The sequence below is a fragment of the Topomyia yanbarensis genome, chromosome 2 (genome assembly GCF_030247195.1).
Source record: "Topomyia yanbarensis strain Yona2022 chromosome 2, ASM3024719v1, whole genome shotgun sequence".
Classification (NCBI taxonomy): Eukaryota; Metazoa; Arthropoda; class Insecta; order Diptera; family Culicidae; genus Topomyia; species Topomyia yanbarensis.
This window is the reverse complement of record NC_080671.1, coordinates 319,759,021-319,774,825: the sequence shown is the minus strand read 5'-3', so window position 1 is coordinate 319,774,825 and position 15,805 is coordinate 319,759,021.

Below are 15,805 nucleotides of genomic sequence, written 5' to 3'. Positions count from 1 at the left end.
TTTCATATCAAAGCTTCTGTTGGCTGAGTATGAAGTTCCCGATCTCCTTGGACAAATCAAAAGTTCTTCGCCCTCGGACATTACTACACATCGAAATGCGAAACACCAACTACGCTGCTAATAGTCCGATTTTAGCGATGGTTCGTCGCTTCAACGAGTTTGCCGAGCACTTTGACCTCAATTATAATTGATCACAATTTCGTCACCGTTTGCTATTACATTAGGTTAATTATTTTTAGTTTAGTTCATAAAGACTTAGTGTCAGATGAACACAAATTTTAAATACAAAAATACAAAATTGCATTCAAGATATGAGTCTCTGAAGCTTTAAAAAAAATTCCCTAAATATTGTTTTATATCTCGATATGCTACATTCATGTAGCCTTCATATTTTCAACAAGATAGTGTAAAATGATATTATCAACAACTTTGCTGAAGACACCAAGTCACTTACTATTTTTTGAAGGGGTAATTTTCCATAACTCCATAACTAACGGTCTCACTTTAAAAGTTCCCATTCCTTGACTTCATTGACATATTATACAAGAAATAATTGATGATTGTACAATGATTGATGAAACTCTTAATAAATTTTAGCATTTTCAAAAAAACAACAATTCTCATTAATTAACCCCCCCCCCCTAAAAACAAATCTTCTGGCTACGCCACTGCTGTTGAAGATTTACTAAAATCAATAATTTTATTCAGTTTCTCAAAGCGCGATATAGCTAGCAAAAATATTTTAATTTCGCGAGACAAACAGACTTGCTGTAAAAACAATTTTTTTTTCCTGTGAAATGCAAATGCTTTCACGAACTGAAAGACTCTATCATCGCAAAATATAATTTAGTGCTAAATTTATTTAAAAACTTGTATGTTAAACACAAAATTGGGTTTGTTCTTTCTTTTTATTTATTTAAAAGTCTATGGTTAGCACATTTACGGTAAAACATTTGTAGCATAGCATAGCATAGCAAAATCATCATGGGTGGCTGGTACAGTGAAATCTTTTTATACAGCAGTATAGTTCACTGCACACCTGGCCATGTCCTTACGATCGCCAAAGGGAAGGATATGTTAGTTGAATACCTACTTAAGAAGATGCGGGGAACCCACGCAATCTCCATAGGCATTACGGATGTTAGAATTGGTTAGTAGGGAAGGAAAATGGGATGTGGGTTTGGAATGATAATATTCAACTAAATGAATAGTAAAAATTAAATATAAATTAGATTGATCTCACCAAATTCACTTGGTTGGTCTGTAACAGGTTCAGGCTTCAGGGACCACCTTTTTCCGAGCATTGCGCTTAGATTGGATACCTCGACAATAAAAATCTCAGATGAAGTTAACGAAGAAGGCATCAATGATAATCCGGATGGCTAGTCTGACTGCAAACCACAAACAGACCGACACCGATGCTGACGTTTTCACTTAGCTGAGTATATTATTATGTAGACAGTTAAACAGAACAGATTCGAAAGTGCAAGAATATAGCACATTTTTCAAATTTCCTCAATGGGAGAAAAAAGCCGAAAATTGCAGAACCAAGAACTTTATTTTGGCGAAAAAACGTGACAGATTGTTCCGAAGAATCCCCAAAATAATTATGCACAAAAAATAACTTCATATCCCTGAATGAATTTATTCATTAAGAGCTCGATAAACTGCTCGCGCATACAATTCATTCCAAATCCGCTGGAATAGATCCGAGTTCTGGACTTCTAGGTAGCACTATCACGTTTTCCCAGCTAGTATGTAAGCCAAATCTTCTAGAAAAATCTTCCTCCGTATTCCAAATATATGACAATCACAAAATTTCAAAAGTAATTTCACTTAATTACCATATTTTTTGCATTTTAAAATGTTTCGTAAAATAACGACACCGGAGAAAAATTTTCACTTCCTTCGTTAAAGGTTGCTGCGATCGGACTCCCCACATTTACGGTAAAACATTTGTAAAGCACAAAAAATTTACTGCAAGAGTTAGCAACATTTTGCACCACAATAACTAAGAATCTATTTTGCACCACAGAATATCTCACAAAAACAAAGAAAGCTGTATGGTTTTCCTTCTTTAATAACTCCCGTATTCTTACTTCCGTTCCAGCCAAAGTTGAATTAGCGTTTTTGCTAGTCATGCAGATAATTAAAAGTGGATAGCAGCAGAGCATGCAACGTCGCTCCGCAGCTGTTTTATTTTCTCGACTGACCACACATTGGCCAAATAAATCTCCTCCTCTAGATAACAGCGATCATCGGTGGCCCAACCAACCCTTGGCCAGTAGAAGTTCTGAACTAGTCCGCCGGACTGCCCCGAAATGCTAAGAGACTCCGGTATAATGACATCCCCTTCCTCGGCAGAACAAACAACGATGATTCCAATAAGTGTCACATCCTTCCCAGCACTGCCATACATCTTCATCAAAAAATGAAGCTGACACTAGGAGCTCATCCCAGAAGAGAAAGACAGGAAACGAAAGTTGGACATTGAAAGCGACCTACAACAAGTGTGAATCAGCAAGTTACATCAATTCGTCGTTTATACACTTGTCACGGGTACAGTTGCAGTTGTAGATATTTCATTTCGCCACAAACGTAGGAGTTAGCCTGTCGAAGGCGGGTGGGGAAAACGAATAAAAAGCGCCGAGAATAGCAACATGATTAATAGATGCCCAAAGAATGAAGACTTCCGTCGATGATTTCAGTTTTCTATTGCGTTCGCTTTTTGGGACGAATGATACTGCCCACGAAATGAAATGTATGACCACGAGTGCGAGACGGGTAGCGGCTAGGATGGTCGGCGCGAGTCTCGTGATTCTTTTTGATGTATATACTAGGACTGACGATTTCAGATGGATAATAAGGTATTATCGCTACCAAAAACAAAATACTGTCGAATGATCCAATTTGGAACAACAGCGAATTGTGTTGCTCGATGTGGTTGACTCATAATTTAAAGATGCATACGTTGCTGTCTGGGTTTTGAATGTAGTAGGTCGAAAATATCCTACATTTATAACAAAACGCGAAAAGCGTCATAATATTTTATTTGTTTTGATTTTATTGAACACAGGTTAGCCAAGAAACTGAAAAAGTTTGTTTCCAGAAAACAAACTTCGAACGAAATACTTTTGAAAATGTATACATTCTAAGAAATATTGCTCAACAATTAATCGATGAAACTGGTTTTTACGATCTTTAAAGCAGGTCAAACTAAGCATAGAAAAAACTAAGTATTAGCAAAACTTGCCATTGAACTTTTCAATTCCCCTAAAAAATGATTGTGACACTACTATAAGCAATATGCTTTTTGCCAACTTCAAAGATCACCTTCCATTATGTTTATAGATACAACAAAGTTTTACTTCTGCCAGAACTATAGCATTTTCAGAACCATATAGTAAATGAACATTTCCGCCAAAATTGCCTATAAATAATGCTTGCTTCAGTACCAAAAAAAAAGTCAAGATGATTTACACCTGGGCTAGATTCTATCATCAAATAAACATAAAGCTTTCCCTCGGCAAGGCAATCACAAAAAATAGATACATACACCATACCCCAGCACTGCGCTGCCATTATTTCGAAAGCGGTCGTCTATTCAGGAGAGCAATAGCGAAGGGGTCGGAGCCTGCTGGCTGCTGGCTGGTTGATGTGCTGAAAAGCCAAGGTGTGACCAACATACTTTATGTGTGATGGCTGACGCTTAGCAGTTTTATTACCAGTTACCATGCATCACGAGAGAATACCTACACCTACTGCTGCCGGTGCTTTGATGGAGCCGTAAATTTCCTTTGGCCATGTACACTGCTCTCCACACGAGCACTTGAGGTGGAGAGATGGCCGCACAGTCAAGAATGCTCAAACGCCTCAAATGCACCGACGAACTTGCTATGGTAGTGATTCCTATAGACGCAAAAATCAATTCAGCATGGACACAAGAGCCATGTGTTTTGTTTTTGTATTTTCTAAGCGATCGTGACAAAAAGTCCAGTGAGTCTGATCCGTAATTCCATCTTATGCAAAAATTATTGAAACATTTATATAGTACACTCATGTGCACAATATTGTTAACCTTTTGTTGTTTTCGGAATCCATGCACAATCACAACATACGCCCTAATCATATGTTTGTCGAGAATACTAGCGTTTGAACGAAACGAGAAGTCGAGTACAACGCACCCTTATTCATCCTACCATTAGATGGGGACGGGCATAGCGTAGTTGGTAAATCTATTGCCTTGTACGCAGCTCACCTGGGTTCGATTCCCAACCCTGCACATAGGGTTAGAGATTTTTACCTTAAGTTCATCATCTTCCATATAGACTGAAATCTTGGCTCAAACGTTGTTGTATTTGATATTGTGTTGCATGAAATTCTTCACAATGACATTTCCAACCTTGGTTAAACTTCTGTGAACGTTGACCGTTCCACAATATGCCCACGATAGCTATTTCCGTGGGGATTATCGCCGTAATCACCTCTAGGAACTGTCCCACCAAACGCACATTTAGTCTAATACGAATTTTTTTGAAGTCAGTCGCAATAATGATTCCGTAATTCACTGCTCATCCGGAGGAACGATACTGTACTGTTTGTGCAGTGGATAAGCAACAAAGCAGTAGAAATTGATGGCTTGGTATATTGATAGCTTTAGCGGAGTATTTTTGCTTCGCCTCTGGGCGATATTGAAAGGTAGACTGAAGCAAATAAAAGCTTACCAATAAACGTATATTTTTCAACATTTTATGTCGCTGTGGTTTTTTTACACAAAAAACTACTAGGGACAGCCCTATGAGATTGCATGAGCTGTAGACGTGAGATTACACTAACTAATGGGATATATTTCTCAATACTTTTGGATTAGTAGCAAATCAATATATTTCTTTTGTTCAATTAAAGTATAACCAATGAACATCGAATGTTACATATTGAACCAAACCGCCTTGCTTATCAGGTCATTTTATTTATAGTGAGCGATCGAATCCGATTGAATTGTTTTCAGTAGACCTGAAGAAAGAAAATACAGAAAACTGCGACCGAAAACCGAACTAATAGCTGCAACTGTTTTATATCTTGGAAAATCGTAAAAGCTTTTCAACCGTGTGCGGTAAAAACCCGGATCGGTGAAGAAAAATCAAGTTTTAGACAATATAGTCACATTTCATATATACGCATTACGCATAATGCGACGAAATTTACGAATTTCTTCTGCTTCACATTCGGATAAAACATCGAATGAGTTACAACAATCATTGATGTTCGAGTGGAGAAGTTACCGTTTTTCGTTTCTTTTCAATATTTGGCACATGGCATTTCGGAGAGGACCCAGACATGTTAGAAAAAATAAATATTTCTGTAGGCTGTATTATTTTTGAAAAACGTTTTAATCTTGAAAAAGACTTGTTGTGTAGAAAATGTAGGCAGATTGTTTCTGTTGAAAAACTCTTGGTAAACCAGGAGCTATCAAGATTTGTGACCGGATCGAAAGAAGGTTCAAGCCGGACGTCCCGATCAGAAGGGCATAACTGATTTATAACACCTGGAGTTATTTATTTCAAAAATATTTTGAAACAGAGCCTGTTATAAATCCGGCTGGTTAGTTGTTAAAATAACAAAAAATAAAACAAAAACCTGGTTAACGATAACAAAATTTTATATGATTTTATCAAAGTTAAAACTAAATGAGATATAATTTTTTTTCCAAAAGTATATACGTCCTCTGTAAGAGAACTTTATTAGATATAATCATCTAATGACAGTGACCTAGTATCAAACGGTCAATTCATAAATTGATGGTCTCATAATAGATTATGTTATAATATTAATAGTATAGAAAACTGTCCGCAATCCACTTTCAATTCAGTTATCTGAATATAACTCCAGTTGTTATAATATCAACTATAGTTATAATAATGTTATTGTTTTGTTATGCTCTTCTGATCGGGACTGTTCGTTGTTTGTTGGTCTGTACGCTACAAGTGTGTTCCGATGAAGGAGTCTAAAATGAAATTTGCTCTTTAATTCTTGAACCATGAACAAATAATAACATTTTACAATTGCTTTTTCAAATCAGTTTGCACACATGGATCAGTAAACACGGTGAAAGCCATGAGCACGTTTTATATTGAAGTAGAGTTGTACAGGTAGACACCCACTTTCTTGTCTTTTATCAAAACATTTCGTTTTATGTCCAGTTTGCTTCCTAGAAATTTACCGTTACCCTACACAAACTTGAGACTTTATAGACGGTTACACCGCTTTCATCCCAACTTGGTCAAACATATTTGCGGCCTCGCGGTTTTTGGATCAATTCCAGAAAAATCATTTAAGAAAGCAAGAAAGTGTGCAAAAAATACGAGTGCTACATATGAAACAGTTATTCTTCGTTTCTATAGCTAACCCAACTTCTTTACCATTATTTGCCATACAGCGTGGCAGTAGCCGGAAACCGGCAACAACAACCCTATACGATGGTTGCAATGCTGGTGAAATTATCGTTACTATTATAGGACGCTCTCAGGTTTGCTTCCATAGAAACACAACCACACGATAGATACATGGGGCGAAAGCCTTACAAGTTGGAAAGAACTCGCAGCCCAATTACAGAACAACTTGAACTAAATTGCTTTTGGCACCAGTTTGTCCATGGAAGGTTTACGACTCAGATTGGTTCACTAATTGTAGTGTTACGAAACTGTTTGGATGTGACAAATCATATTTGAAGCTCGTGTGATTGTGCTGTCATTGAATAGAACTGATGGTTTTCTTCGAGAAACGAAACATTCAACAAAGACCCGGCGTCTCCATGAGTCAGTTTCGTTCGAGAACAATCAAGCAGACACATAGGTTGTTTATAATTCAAACGAGACACTTGTCACCACCGCCATTATTGATTCTACAAAAAGCATTTATATTATTGGCGAACGCATTGTCCCAGAAGACGGTTTACCTTCTTTTCTTTGGCGGGGAGACACCGGTTCTTGTACGTACAACAGAATCACGGTGAGCATTTCTCTGCTGGACGATGTTTATTTCTTATCACGTGTCAAATTAGTGCGCATATTAAATCCCGTCATGTAAACGTATAATCGAATTACGTTCCATCCGATGTGCCGGTTACTAGCAGTTCTTATACCGCAGAAAGCAGCTTGTTTTCCTGTCAAGTATTGATTATGTTTGGCAGGAACATTGTAAGATTGTCATAATAGCATTTTGGGTAGCGCTCGGAGTCTAGTCATAATGTCAAATATGCATAAAGATGCTTTATATTTTCTACTGGTCAATAATCATTATTCCTGTGTTCGATATTTTATCTTTATCTTATAGCAGACTTTAGTTTTGAAACGATTCTTTTTAAATAAAATGAAACGAAAAATATGGTTAACCCTCCGGAAGTCGCGCTTAAATATGTCCCATTGAACGAGCAACCGCTGGTGTTCTAAGACGATTTCGCTAGATTGTCAGAGCAGTGTGCACTCAATGCTAAGGTTCGTTGCGGTGCGGATGTGGGCGGTAAATGGATTGTCCGCACCGCAACCGCAAAAAAAACCGCACCGCTTACCGCAACCGCACATTATTTACCGCACCGCACCGCGCGGTAATGCGGTAAAATTTTTATATTTTTAAAAATAGTGTTTAAAAATTGTACATGTATTGTAAATTGTACATTGTATTAAAAATAGGGGGTTTTACGGACAAAATATCCCAAAACTCTAACTTCCGCATTCTTCAAGAAACAGATGTATTCTCATTCAAAAACTAAGATTACTCCCTTTAAAAATGTATGAAGTGAAATTTTCTAAAGGCTAGTTCGAAAGTTCTAGCATTTAATGTATTTTCCTCTAATATTTTCCAAGGAGCCCATGGCAAAAACTTCAATTGAAGTGAACGGGAGTGAAACTATGTGGTATTTGGCAAAAAAGGTTCAAAAAGCTACAAAATAGTCATAACTGAAAAATATTAGGACTTAATTTGGTAGAAAATTATAGTAAATTTGGATGGAAGTACGCGAAAAAAAGTTATGTAGCATATTTTTAGAGAGACAGTCCAATAAAATTGACTGCAGAAAAATTCATATTGAATTTACACAGCAATCAAAGAAGATAGAAATACGATGTTGATGAACGAATGATAGAATAATCATCCTAATTTGGACCCCTCCTTATTTTGGATGCTTTCATACATTTGTATCCTTTACTGCCAATTACTCCAAATTCGTTTGGTTTGATGAAGATAATTATATTCTTTGGGTTGTGTTTAAGTCCCAGCATAATTAGTTTATTTCCAATTCCTTTATATTAGTCAAAATTCACAGTTGAAAAATTGATATAGAAAACGATTCATAATTCCACGATTTCCAATAGAAATCAGGAGAAGTGATGCACTTTTAAATTGGATTTAAGAGTACAAATTTATTGTTTTTAAATGATCTAATAATTTTGTTTCTTTTTGGATCTTGCATTTAAAGCATTTGAAATGATTAGTTTGTGAAGTTTTTCTTAGAAGTATAAAATAACTAGTCCAAAATATGTCGTAAAAATAATGGCGTCAAAATATTTCGGACACAGCTAGATTTTCTTTCGTAATAGAAGTCTGTTTATCAATTTAGAATAATCAAAATTATCACCTCATCATTTTTTTTCGGAGCGGTTGCGGTAAAACCGCGCGGTAAAAGCTCTTTCCCGCACCGCGATTCCAAAAGGGTTGTGTCACACTGATGCAGAAATGGGTTTCCCCTCAAAATCGGCGGTGATGTAAATACCCACCACACAATTTAGAACAGCTCAGATATCAATTTGAGAGGTACCGAATGGATGGAATACTTGCAGTACAAATCTGCACATACTACCTGTAGGAAATCGCCAAACATTTGCACGAAATAGTAGAGTGTTATATCTAACTCTCTGCTCTGAAGTTATTACGCATGAGTTGGCAAACTGGCTTGTATCTAACGAGCTCGAACCGTCGTTATCTGATCATAAGTATATCGTCTATGATAATTTCTTCATCTCGCTAGATATCGTCACATATAGTAATCCCAAATTTACGAACTGGAACCTCTACGAAGAGAGCTTGGGGACTAGGTTTTATGGGTAACTTACAACGATTGAATCTCCAAGTGACTTGGATGAGGTCATGGATAAAACAAGCTAAGTTATAGTAGCTGCAAACCAAGAAGCTTGTCCGCTTCGAGTTATGCGTGCTTCTAGAAGAACACTTTGGTGGAATACAGAATTTGTTCTACTCAAAAAATTATGTAGAAGAGCTTGGAATCGCAGGCGCAGGGACGGGTCGGAAGCATTTAAGTTGGCTCGCTAAGCATATAGAAATGCTCTTCGATCCTCTGAGCGAAGTGGTTGGAAAAGCCTCTGCGCAAATATCTCAAGTCTCAACGAGATTAGTAGATTAACTAAGCTACTTCCGAAATCGAAAGACTTTCATGACAGTTCGATTAGAACTGCTATTGGTGATTACTCGTCTGACGAAGATGTAGTACTCAACTATCTCTTTGAAACAAACTTTTCAGGTTATACGGAGCCATTACTGACGACTGCAGCTGAGCTTTGTAGAGTTAGTGTCAAAAAATTTGATGTTTCTGAATTTTACCACTAACGAATATATTTTTGTTGTATTCCTAACAATATTCCACGTTCAAAAATTTACATTTTATGAAAATTGATGAACGAATAATAGAGATATATGCACGAGAAAATGATAAAATTTAATATGAATGACATAAGGTCCTATAACCCCAACTTCTCGTATTTGGACAAAGGTCATTCGGTTTCTGAGATTTTTTCACATTAGAAAAACTGCAAAATATGTATGATTGGCATCACAGAGCAGAAAAAAATATTAAAAATAAGGGTTATTGGGGTCAAAATCACCCAGTACCCCACTTTCCCGTATTTTTCTAGAAACAGGAATACCTCTATTCAAATACTAAGGCTATTTCGTTGAAAATGAGGTATAAATTGAAATTTTCTAATTGCTACTTCACAAGTTTAGCATTTAATATACCTTTCCTCCAGAATTTCCCGTAGTACCAATTTCAAAAATTTCAAGCGAGGTGGGCGGGCGTCTAGAAGTCGCTCTTACATCATATCACCAAATGGTTCCAAAACCATGTGATACAGTTTTCTGAGGTTGCGAGTTGCGACGAACCCTACTCAGTGCACCAGCGCGACTTCCGGAAGGTTAACAATAACATTAGTTTACAGCATTTCTGAACTCAATAAGCTGATTACCATTTTCGATGTAAAATCGTGTAGCTGAATCAAAAAATGAAGTCCAAAAAATTTACAGTAGAACAGTTTTCGCCTTAGAGTGAAGAAATGAATTTCATCTTTAAAATAAAATGTACGTTTAATAAAATTCAAATATCTACGGTTATAGCGCATTGATATGAATATTATGTTAAATTAAAAGTAAATTAATGTATTTTTAATCGTCTGAACATTCTGTTTTAGTGCGTCTAATAGCTCTGACGTTATATTTACCAGATTTCTTTAAACATTTTCTTATTTTTTCCTCGTCCTTTAAATTGTGGGCAATATAAAGCTATTCAAACAATTATATTTTTAGGGAAACTAAAAGCTTGATAACAAGCAATGAAAATAAGCACACATTGCAAAAGTTATTTTTAAATGGGAATTTTTGAGTTTTTCTGGATCAACATATTGAACCTTCTCAACCCCAATTTTTTCTACGGCTTGTTTCATAAAATATGAAGCATTCTCTGTTAAAAAAATAAAATGAAGAATGTTGAGAGATTTTGAGGTGGGATAATATTCGACCTCGTTTATTCAAATGACTCAAGATACTGACAACAATAATTTCAGGCTCAGTGAAGTGATAAGTCATCGAATGATTGGTACACAATACTGCGTGTAATATTTACACGTGTTATACAGAAAATAACACTCTTATGATACAAAATACGTTGTAAACTAAACGCTCATACGTCATAAATTTTCTATTTTGAAATTCTAGCTGCTCAACTATGTTTTATGCACTGTAAATACAAACTTTACGAATCCATAGATATATGAGATACTACATACTACTACATATGTCAAGCATTGCACAACTAATAATTTATTTCCCTTCCTAGAACATCTAGCGATTCGTACTACACTTATTTTAGTTTTAAAATCTTAAAGTTTGAAGTTCAGTATAATATGAAGAACTTAAAATATTTTATAACTACACTTTCGCAATGTATTTTAGTAAACAAGTATTGTGGACCAGTACTACAGTAAAATCGGTACATCGTAGAAGCCTGCGTGCATCTAATGTAATTTCAAATTACAAACTATTAGACTTTCATTAACGTAAAATAATTTGTTAGTAGAACAAAACGTGACAAAATAGAGAGATAAGTCACCATTCGTGAGCTAGTGAGAGCATTTAACATTTTGCTCCATCATAAATTTCTCATATGTATATAAGCTAATTGTGAAGCCTGCAGTTTATAACGAATTTGGTACATGTACGAATGTGTATGACACATGTAAATATAATGCTTATTATTTAGTACCAATTATTAATTCTATTAATTTGATTCATTTTCTTCATTTTTTTTCTTTTTATTCATTTTATCCATTTTATACATTTTATACATTTTATTCATTTATTTATAACGAATTTGGTACATGTACGAATGTGTATGACACATGTAAATATAATGCTTATTATTTAGTACCAATTATTAATTCTATTAATTTGATTCATTTTCTTCATTTTTTTTCTTTTTATTCATTTTATCCATTTTATACATTTTATACATTTTATTCATTTTATTCACTTTATTCGTTTTATTCATTTTATTCATTTTATTCATTTTATTCATTTACTAAATTCATTTTATTTACCTTATTTATTTTATTTACATTATTTATTTTATTTATTTCATTTATGTTATTTTTTTATTTTATTCATTTTTTTATTATATTTTATTTTATTTTTCTTTGGGTTTTCAGTCTTTTAAATAAGAACGGGTGTTGTATACTGCCCGACGTTTCGGCTACTGGTTTTGGCCTTTTCCAAGAGCAATATATTATCCATAATATATTTCCCTTGAAAAAACCCAAAACAGTGGCCGAAACGTCGGGCAGTATACAATACCCGTTCTGATTTAAAAGACCAAAAAGCCGAAGAATAAAACACAAATATTTTATTTATTTAATGTATTTTATTTATTTTATTTATTTTATTTATTTTATTTATTTTATTTATTTTATTTATTTTATTTATTTTATTTATTTTATTTATTTTATTTATTTTATATATTTTATTTATTTTATTTATAGTTTTTATATTATTTGTTTTTTTTTGTTTTGTATTGATTTTATTTATTTATCTTATTTATTTCATTTATCTTACTACTTTTTATTTTATTCATTATCTTCGTTTTATTCGCTATATTGTTTTTATAATACTCATTCGTCTTATTCATTATACTATCTTTATGGTTTAATGGGAATTTATTAATTTTATTAAAGCTTTTATCCGTGCAGGACTCTAAAATGTATTCACCCTAGCTCTAGTTGTGTACGTACTTCGCATGAGGTCTGCAAACTAATGAATAAGCAGGCAGTGACGGGTAGGTATAAGAAATGTCTCATCTCAATGCTAGGTATTTTAAATCGAGTTTTGCGTAATATCTTGCCAATGATAAAAAATCCAATCGAAAAGAGAAGGAGACGAAAGCACTTCAAGTGGTATGAAATTTGATATGTGAGCGATTTGCGCAATCGGAAGCAGAACAGCACTTTCTGAATGTGGTATGTCACAAACCGATATTTTGATTCTCTTTGGGGTACTAGAAACATATAGAAGGCAACCGTAATCGAAAAACAATTTCCTTATTTATTCAATTTATTCCTCATTCTCAAGCTACCCTGAAGATATGTATAGTATCATAGTAATAACATTATAAATAAACTGATCAAAGAGTTTTCACAATTTCTGCAAATTTGCATTTATAGTGTCAAACATTATGTGCCATCACCACACCTCTTAACTCACCACGTCACAACCGCATGCTCCAGATGATGGACCTGCAGTTGTCAGCTTAACACCACCATAAATAATACACTTGTACACCGCCAAGTCCCACGAGGCGTGCCCTAGAGTCATTTCGTTCGTATTGTGGCAAAAGAAGGGCGTCATCATTAACACACAAAAATAATGATAACCATAATGTGGCAAACATGCACGGTTGGCTGGCAGCAGGTCTGTATTTAATTTATAAACAACTTTGCATTTTAATATCCGGTTGTCACCGAAAATTCATTTATAAATATGTAATAATGCTTTAATAGAACATCGTCGGGTTTGTCGTCGGTATCCAACGTATACACGTACAGATATATGCACATCATGGATAGGAAAGGCCACAGTTGCCCTTTTCCGTTCCCTTCGGCGGATCTATGTCCTCAGTGGCAGCCAGCACAACAACTAACATACCAACCAACTAACCAGTTCCAATGGAGTTTTGGCTTCCCCACCTCGGAGCGTGTATGGCGAATTTTGTTCACAGGCAATGTGCTGACAGTCAGTGTGACTGGAATGCACAATATCTGAGTTAGTAAGGGATCGTGGGGTTGATGCAGCCACAGATCCTTGTAAGCAGTGATCAAGTCTCTACGTCCGCACCGCATATTACATCATATTTACATCAAGTGCAAAAATGTTATCTTACACCGATGGACAGTGGTCAAAATATGTAAAATCATGCTTTTAATTATTTTGCGGTAAAACCATACGATTTGAAGTTTTGGTCGCTTCAAAAAAATTGTTGGAATCGTTAAGGCGGATTTCCAGAAGTAGAACACCATGTTTCGAAATTGAGTATTCCTGATTTATAAGTTCAGTATTCATGAACGTTTTAGAAAATATTATGGAAGAATTCAGAAGACATCGAACAAAAGTGACAGACAAAACACGGTTGCCGTTTATGAAAGCAGTACAGCGAGCGGCTTGTAAAACTGTTCTGCATTGTGAAGGATGAAACTGTTTGACAAATCGTCATGTACACAAATGACGTAGCTTCTTTTAACTCTCCGGCACTCGCGCCGTTGTATTTAGTGCAACACCTTCAGAAAATTTAGCGAAATCTACTTTTAGCACCAGTGGCTGCTCATTCGTGGAGCCATTGGCGCGAGTGCCGGAGGGTTAAATATTTGACGACTTTTATCAACATTTTCATTATAACAGCAAATTGCGTACAAAATAAGCTCATTTCATGGCAAATACAGTTTTGTTTTGAATTTCATATATCATGGAGCATGAAAAGAAGTTCTCACAGTTCACAAACCCTGCAGCTCCCAAGAAGCCTACTATACTAGATTTTGTTTGGTTGAAGCCGAAGACAAAATTTAATTCCGCTACCAAACTAAGTCTACTAGTTAGCAACATTAGCTAACTAGTGTGCAAGTTAAATTCGCATACAAGATCTTTTGGTTTTTTGCAAGCTTAAAAATTCGCGAATCGTAAAATTTACTACATGAAAAACTACGTGAAAAGTAACTAAGGGATCATCCATAAATGACGTAGCATTATATGGGTCGAGGGGAGTATTGTATTTTGTGATGTGTGACGACAGGGGGGTAGGAGATTATGTCATGCTACGTAGCTTTCTTAAAGGGGAATAACTAACATCGTTTTTCATTTTTTTTAAAATTTTGACAAGGGTGACAAGGGGGGGGGAGAATTACCGTCAAGCTACGTAATTACCAAGGGGGGTATTTAGAGGTTTGTGACGAAATGCTACGATGGGGGAGGGGGGTGTTTAAAATCACTCAAAAAATGCTACGTCATTTATGGATCGTCCCTAATGTGAAGTTAAATTTATTTCTCTTGAGAATGAAGGAGCATTAAATTGTTTTTTCTAAACAATGTGTGTTGATACCCGTCAAAACAAAAAAACTTAATGCTACGTCGCATAAATTCTTACCCTACCCTCCTCCTCGTCGCATTACGTCACATATTTGGTATACCCTCCCTACCCCTCAAATATGTTAAAATATTTGTTTCTGCTAGTCACTAGGAGTTGAAAATCAATAGTTTTAAAGATTTTAAACGCACATTGAGAAGTAAATGGAATTTTTTTCAAATTTTCGCAGAGAATTGTTGTTTGTTATTGCGAGTTGCTAGGAGTAAAAAAATCAATAGTTTTGGACATTTTAAATGCACACTGAGAAGTAAATGCGTCAAAATCGAAAAATTAGTTAAAAAAGCACCGGATGTTCACGCGTTGATGCGATTAGTTTTGTGAGTAGGAATGCAGAAGCGCATGAAACACGTCCAAAAATAGCGTGTCGTTATCTATAATATCTCCCACCAACAATTCGGATATATTCAACACAGATATGAAGGCTATTATTGTACATTTGCTCCTTAGCAAACCTCTCAAAATTTACTTCCCTATGTGCGTTTAAAATGTACAAAACTATTTTTTTTCACCTTCTAGTAACTCGCAATAACAAACAACATTTTTCTGTGAAAAGTTGATTTTTCTTTTTCATTTTGAAGCATTTACTTCCCAATGTGCGTTTAAAATATTCAAAACTACGGTTGTATCAGCCCCTTGGTGAATTTTAGACTGAAATAGGGTACATTGACAAAATCGGGACATATATTTTTCTTTCTTTTTAATAAACCGAAGCTCTTAAAATATTCTGTTTTCGTCCCTAGATATAGCCTCCTAACTCTTTATGTTTATTTAGTTCAAATGTGTCTTAAGGGGGTCACCGCGCAAAATGTAAAAAAAAATATTTTTCTTGCTTATTTCGGA